This window comes from Gavialis gangeticus, unplaced genomic scaffold (genome assembly GCF_001723915.1).
Source record: "Gavialis gangeticus isolate Ggan-Ray unplaced genomic scaffold, GavGan_comp1, whole genome shotgun sequence".
NCBI classification, from domain to species: domain Eukaryota; kingdom Metazoa; phylum Chordata; order Crocodylia; family Gavialidae; genus Gavialis; species Gavialis gangeticus.
The window spans coordinates 20309983-20318059 of NW_017729029.1; the positions used below are offsets into that span (position 1 = coordinate 20309983).

The window sequence follows — 8077 nt, forward strand, 5'->3', positions numbered from 1 at the left end:
AAGAGCTCCAAAGGCACAATGTAGAACCTAAAGCCACCCTCCCCGAATAATGCGCCCCCCCATCCTGGCTGGGCAGCTTGTCCCAGCCCTAGCCCCAGCCCCAATCCCTCCCTCCCTCATGTCCCTTCCCTCTCCCCACAACAGACTTACCAGCTGGAGGCAGCTGTTTCAGTTGCCTGTTTAGTCCACAGCCGCATCTCCTAAGTGGGAGAATGTTTTCCCAATTGATTTAGATGCTTCAAATCAATTCAGAGCTTTTAATTGGTCTCCTAATTAGATTCAGATTTGGAGATTTGGTCCCCAAATTGGGCAAAATCTCCTCTAAATCAAATTGGCTACTGAAGCTTCACACAGCTCTAATAGAAAACTATGCTACAATTGTACTCTTCCAAAACTGCCATGGTTACTCCTTGCAGTTAGATAAATACTTCAAATGTGTTTTAAGGCTTAAATGTACAATGTCTTATTTTCAACTGTATTGAAAAATGTATTACAAATTAAGCCTGTTTTAGCTAAATTGTAATTCTAAATTGTCTCCATTTGTATATTTCTTAAAAACAAAAAAGCCTCTGTATTGCCAACCTAAAAACAGACAGCAATCTGTATTAAAAATCCAATATGATAGCAATGGGAAATACTAACCAAACAGAAGTCATAAAGGGTAACCAGACAACACAGAACTAGGGACAGTATTGACTTTACCATCCCAAAGGGATCAATCAATTAATAAAAGATGATAAAGACAAGAGATGACACGCTGACAACTGGCTCTTTCCCTGTCTGGCCTCCTTGATTTCTTCGGTATGGAAGAAGGAAAACCATCTCCATCTGAATACCCTGAAAATGGAAACAAATCCTATCTACTTCACTCCTTTCTCCCACCACTGAAAACTGAGATGTTCAGACTGATTAGGTGATTGTGTAGTCTTACAAGATGGAGTTCCTACAGAGATCAGGAGAGCTTACATTTGCAAAGCATTTGGCTGCCATTCACACACATCTCAGGGATGAGAAGAAAATACAGACAGCAACATTTAAGTCTCAGCCAACCAAAAGATCAAGAGAGCCACCTGCAGTTTGAAAGACACAGCCAATATATTACAAGTTTCTTTGTTCTCTTCATTTCTTCAAGGATTCTTTATTCTCAAAACTATATCCAGATTACAGCAAGCACAGCACACTTGTGACTAACATTTATATAGACCTGACCAGCCAGCACTGCCTACTCCTATAAATCTCATTTAAATTAATAGAAGCATATCAAAGAACAAAACTGGGTTCAATGTTTTCACTACTGGGACTTGCAAAATTATTCTCTAAATCCTTAAATTAAGTATGAGCCTCAAAAGAATTTCCACATATTACTCATATCAATGACAGAGTTTTCTTGTGAATGTCTAGACAATTTATACTGATTTTTACTGTTCTATGTTACTGTTTTACTGGTACTATATGATTTAGGTCTACATATGTAAGTTAGCATAAGTCATGTCAAGTTTCCATTTTGTTTGTCAAGTCTCCATCCTGTCTCCAGGCCCGGCTGTGTAACCCATGACTCACACCTACCTTTCCTATGTAACTTGGTTTCTCAATGAATGTGGATGAAATAGGGTGCTTGAGAGACTATGGCAGTAGGTCTAAAAATAGCTCCATCAGAATAACCGAACCATCAACACTAATACCTGAACCAACAACCCAGCCCTAGGAACCACCCATCAGCCTTCAAGAAACAAAAGATGAGGCAACCCACCATTGTGCCAGGCTGCACATGCTCAGTAAGAACACCTGGAGCCCTCTGGGACAGGACTGACCTTGCCTGGACAGGCCATTCCCATAGGAGATCAGAGGTAGCCTGCCCCATAAAAGGTGTAGTGAAGACTGACTCCTTGGGATGCCCTCTCCATCTGGACCATCACCATGCCACACCACCTATCCACTCAGAGGCCCTGCCAGAGACCCCCCTCTGGACAACACCTACTGGACAAAGACCCCTTTCCCGCCTGGATAGGTAGCTATCACGCCACACCCCATCTTCAACCAAGGACTAGGATTCTGCTTCTCTTCCCCACCTGGACTCCAACCCTTCCACTGATTCTCTTTCTCCTGCTGCCAGTGTGCGCGCGCGCAAACCAATAACTTCATGGCGCTGTGTAGTGTGTTGTCTGTTTAATAAACCTGTTATTGTGAAACCCCGAGTTGGGGTTTTGTCTGTTTCCTATTTCCTCCTTGCCACCACTTATTGGCACCCCCCACCAATATCTCAGCTCTCTGCCTCAGTTTCCAGCCCCAAACTACCTTAAGTAACCCCAGGCCTCAGTTCCTCAGCCAGCTTCTCTCTAGTCCACCGGTTCTAATATCAGTTCTGGCAACTTTCACTCCCTACACTTTAATTCTCTCTCTCACCTTAACCTTCCTCCAAGTATCCCAGGAACCCCAAGCACACACATACATACCGTGCCATCCAGGTTAAGAACTTACCTATGTGTAGGTGGGTTGTATGCGTGCGCGCGTACACATCGTGTGCATGATATATGAATTAGTGATCTATGTATGTGTACTGAGTGTGCAGGTATGCACAATTGATTTTTGTCTAACTTTTGAGGTGTATGTGCTTGATTTGGTGATACGTATGCACGTGCCTAGGCTAGTTTGGATGTGTATGTGCCTGAGCTGGTAATGTGCATGTGTGTGCTGAGTGTTCAACACTTGAAAAAAAAAAAATCAATCTGGCAACCATTTTTTCCAACAGCCTTTCTATGTACATTAAGAAAGGATTCAATGGTGCTTCTGGGAACATCAGGTAATAAAACTTTATTTCAACCTCAAAAGACTTAATCTGTTTATCACAATGGTAAGTAAAACTTACTGTAGGAGTACAAGGGTACAGAAAATGGAATAGTTTTAACTATTAACACAAAAAGACAGGCTTCAAGGACAGCTTTGGAAAAATAATTAAAATGTGTTTTTAAACAATTTGATGACAATGACAATCTGTTCAATGGGCATTAGTAGTAAAAACCTCAACACAAGTAATCTATTAGGCCCACTCTATACATGCAAGTAATGGTGTGATAAGATCTAATGTGCGATTCACACAATCATGTCCCTGCCATACCATACATGCATGGCAGGAGGCGCAATTGTGGAATTGTGCATTAGATACCATTGGGTGTTATAGCCCAAAACTGGGCTCCCCCTGAATGGGCAAAAATCAAGCTCCCACAACTGAAAGCCTCATGCACCTGAGTTGTGGGGCTCCCAGCCACTAAGGTGCCCCGTGCACCCTGGGACTGGATGACCCTTCCTGTGGCAATCTCCCTGCCCCAGGAATGCATGAAACCCCCAAGGGGTGTTTTTCCCCCCAGTGTGTGAAACACCATGGGGTGTTTCTCCACCCTGGGGGTATGGGAAATCCCTGCAGCCTCTGGCTCCAAGGGGTTGGTGTACCCCTGAGCCCTAGGGATCATGGCAGCCATGATCCGCAGGTCTGGGGTTTCCTGAACTCCCGAGCCCTAGGGCTTAGTTTCATGCTGGGCATGCTGCATCACTGCAGCTGGAAGCCCAGTAAGATGACGAGGCTCCCAGCCACAGGAGAAACCCTGCTCCAAATGCAAATTAAAGCTCAATAGCAACCAGCCATAAAGTTAATACATATTTTCCACATCTAACTTAATACCTGGTTGGGGCTTTTTCAGGCATGGCAGCTACTTTGATGAAAAATTAGTAACAAGCAAAGAGATATGGGAGAGCAGAAGGGAAGGGCACACAAGAAGCCTTTGAAATCCTCAACATCAGATGTCAGCTGAACATTCAGGTTTATGTCATCTCATAACACAAGCACACTAAGTAGACAGGAAATCAGTACAAATCAAAACAAGCACCAGTAAAAACAACAGAATTCTTGTTTAAAGCAGAAACAAATCAATGAGTCTGTAGGGCTCATTCTGAGAGCATCATTTAGGCAAAAATAGTAGTATTTATAAACTGACCATACACACACACCCCCCCTACAATTACATTAGAATAAATTTACTTAAGAACATCTCCTATTTGTAGAGGAAAACAACTTCTAAGTGGGCAGATTAAGAAAGAACTGTTCTACAGGCATAAGGATGTGTAAAAACTGAATTACAGAGTACTTATTTCCTTAAGTCACCTGGTACTGGACACTGATGGGAAAAGACAACTCATTTTCTGTGGTAAGACATGTACTATACAAAAATGAATAAGGATACAAAGGATAAGGATAAGGAAAAAGATACAAAGACATACAGGTGACCCTCGCCATTCTCAGGGGATATGTTCTTGTATCCCCCGCGAATAGCGAAATCTGTGAATAAGGCATTACGTACATGAATGCAGTTCCCCCAACAGCTGGGGGAGGGTACGGCTCTGGTGGCAATGGGAGGAACCCAGCGGTGCGGCAGGAGCATGGCAGCAGCAAACACGGAGCTCCCCAGGAGCTCCTGTAAGTGTATAAAGTGTATTTAAAACGTGGGTTTGGCGTTCGTGAATATCTGAAACTGCGAATGCCAAACCTGCAAACAGCAAGAGTTTCCTGCAACACTAGCAACTTTTTGCCAATGTAAATGACCTGTAGGTAATAATGCACATGTAAGTTACTAACAGAATTACAAAACAATGATTTCATTGTGTTCAACTTAATAAAGTGAATCAATAAGAGTTAAATAAAGAAACTTAGAACAATAAATCCTTTGAACAATTTAATTCACCAGCAATTTGAAGCAATTATTATAAAACTGAAAACTAAAAATCACTGTAGTGTTGGGGTAACATAGCTGCCATGATCTAGGAACTACATCAATCCTTATGACTTTGGTAGGAGTTATTTATCATTCCAAATATATTAATAGAACTGAAATTAAAAATGAAACCAAATGCAAACAAAAAAAAAAAAATGCTCTAAGCCTCTGGTATCAAGCAACTAACTTTTTAGAGATTCTGCTTGTACTGTTCTTAACATGGTTTCATATTAGGACACTGCCAGAAAGAAAACTTTAACATCAAAGGACTCAGTGATGTAGCATGTACCACAGACTATCAGGATTGAGTCAAATGTCTTCCAGAGCGAAGACCATGTTGAGTCCCTTAGGAGACAACTACCACCTATTCAAGATGATTTCCCCTAGGAAGGCAGATATTATAAGGGGAAGAAATAGTTCCCCTGCTCCCCACCCTCCACCTCCTTTAGAATGGAAGGATTTGGAGCCCTGGAACATTACAACAGACTAAACAAAAATAAGCTAGATCTTAAGAGAGAGACAGATGAATGTGTCAAATTAAACAAATGTATTTCAGTGACTAATTTAACACGAATATTCACAGTTGATGCCTTCAGTTTTTATAGGTCCTAATATTAAGGACTCCTTAAAAATTCTGCATGAATATATATCCAATGAATCATTATTTAAGTCAACAAAGTATGCGATTACGTATGTGTTGTCTTTACCTAGCCATCATTACAGACTACCATTACTTGATACTTTTTGTAGACCACTATTGTCAACAACTTTTTAATAAAAGTGTTGGGACACCTGACTGTCTGTGTCAAAGGGGAATTTACATAGCTAAAAAAAGTTGTTTCCTCCTCTCCAATGGAATTTGAGCAATTCAAAATTAGTTATCTGATATTAGGGACAGTTCTTTCTAAGTCAGCTGAACATTTAACATTTGATAGTCCCGTGAATTGCTAAGTACCACTTCATAAGAAACTCAATTTTGGATGCAGACAGAGGTTGCCAAGAAACCTTCATCATAATTCAGAATGTGCCGAACAAATTGTACATTATTTCCAGCATACGCCATCATTTAAATTACACTGCAGGTGGACTCTGCCTGCAGATAAATATTTTGTAAGATAAGTACCTTTCTATTTTTCTTAAGTTTGTAACAGGGAATCCTTGCCCCTGTTACTACGAAGGTCTAAGCTAGAAAACCCTTAGCCAAGAAGGGTAGTAAGGAGTAACAGACTGAGTCAGGGACTAAAAGGGCCAGGTGAATAATGAAGCAAAATGCTGCACCTAGTTCCTCAGTGAAGACGACCTAGGCATGTGGCCAGAACAAGGCTGGGTTTGGGGTTATAAGCCCAGTCCCTGACCACGCAAGGGGCAGCCCCTCCTTGCAGCAGGGAGAGGGGCCAGTGGAGACTGACAGCCAGCCACTCAAACCACCCAGGAAAGCTGGGGAAAAATGGTTCTGGGCCAGCAGGCAACATTTACCCTGAGAGGGAGAGAATATTTGTTTTGTGAAGCAGCTAGCTTGTGCTTTTGTTCTATTTTGAACTTCAAACTGAAGGACTGGGTTACAGCTACAAGGGTGCAGGCCACAAACAAAGGTGCCAGACTGGTATGGGTGTGCAAACTGGGCCCTATTTGATTCGGATTCGCCCAAATCAGGGACACCGATTCAACTCGTATCACTGTCCCTGATTCAATCCAGCTGAATCTGAATCTGAAGATTCGATGCTGATTCGGAGAATCAGCGATTTGGACACAGACACAGCTTTAAAAGTTTTTTCTGCATACCTCAAGGTACCAGCGCAGCTTGCGAACGCTGCGATGCTGGGGCGGATGGAGCATCCCACAGGAGTGCAAGGGGCCCTCCACCTGCTCAGCAGCAAACCTGGAAGTGGCCTGGAAGTACTTCTGGTCCACTTCCAGGTCTGCCAGGGAGCGCACTGGGCTCCCCCGTGCCTGCCTGGCTCAGCGATCAGCCGCAGGGGGACCCCGGGTGCCCCCCCCCACACCCAGGAGGCACCAGACACTGACCGGGGGTGGGGAGTGGGGGGAAGCGTGCTCCCCAGCAGATCTGGAAGTGGACTGGAACTGCTTCTGGTCCACTTCCAGTTCCGCTGCTGAGCACGCTGGGGAGCCACCCGTGCTTCTGTGGAACACTCCATGCGGCCCCAGCATCACAGCATTCATGCTACCTAGAGGTATGTAGAAAAAACATTTGAAGCTACGTCTATTTCTGACTCTCCGTATCTTTCCGAATCAATTTGGAGGGTTCCAATTCAATTTGGAGAGATTAAAGGGTCCTCTGATCCGATTTGGATTTGGAGATTCGGCCACTGAAATCAGGCCAGATCTCCACCGAATCGAATCAGGGACTGAAACTTCACACAGCCCTACTGAGTGGAACTCTCCTGCTATACATGCCAGAAGCTAGCCCCAAGGCAGAGGGGCAGAAACTGTCATGGTGAGATTGGAACCACAGGAGGGGTTGCCACCAGGGCAGGGCTGATACCTGGGAGCTGACATCTTGAACAGCAGACCAAGGCTGAGGGTGCAGCCAGAGAGAAAGTGGGAGGAGGCTAAGGCTGTGACAGCTGATGCCCCAACAGGTGCTGAGAGGCCTACAGGAGCACTGCCTGAAAAGAGAAGGGCTCAAGGGAGAGTACAGGCCTCAGGTGGGGGGAGTGAGGTTTCTAGCCTGGCTGGGAAGGCAAGACAACCAGAGATGTTACTCGTGGCTCCAGGTACCGTCTCCCCCAACGAGCAAAATATCGCCAGTCATGGCAGGCAAGAGGCAGGCAGTGAGGTGGGACTGGGAGAGGGCCAGATGTGTTAGACCATGATGGGGGGCAGGGGAACAAGAGGAGAGGGGTGGCAGCCTCCATCTCCCCCAAAAGGTGCTACAAAAAGACTTAAGATGGATGATACCAGGCATAGCCTGAAGATGGAGATAAGCAGGGGAATGTCTCTAGCCCCTTGCTCGTTTCCCCTGCTCTCCCTATTCTCCCTGCCGGGAGGGAGCTTGCCTCTAGCACAGGCTGAGCAGTGACACTGGCTGTGCCAGGCAGACCCCGATGCCATGCCAGCAGCCAGAGTCCAAATAAGCCTCCACTTGCCTGGAGGCAGCTTGCTGTGAGCATAGACCCAGCAGTGGAGGCTGGGCCCCAGCCCCGCCTGGCAGCTGAAGCAGCAAGCGGCAAGTGATGGTGACAGACAGCAGCCCATTACTGCTTCCTGGAGCACAAGCCACTTCCCAGGACAGGCCACTCTGCAGGGCCAGCAAAGCTGCTAGGGAGCACAGCAGTGCTGGGGGGGGGGGGGGG

The 8077-nt window shown here is 45.1% G+C and overlaps 1 protein-coding gene across 1 annotated transcript in view; it reads right to left on the bottom strand.

Annotated features, from left to right (window-relative positions):
- Positions 1-8077, bottom strand: part of DIAPH2 (diaphanous related formin 2) — an 899992-nt gene that overhangs the window by 700003 nt on the left and 191912 nt on the right. The window lies entirely within an intron of this gene.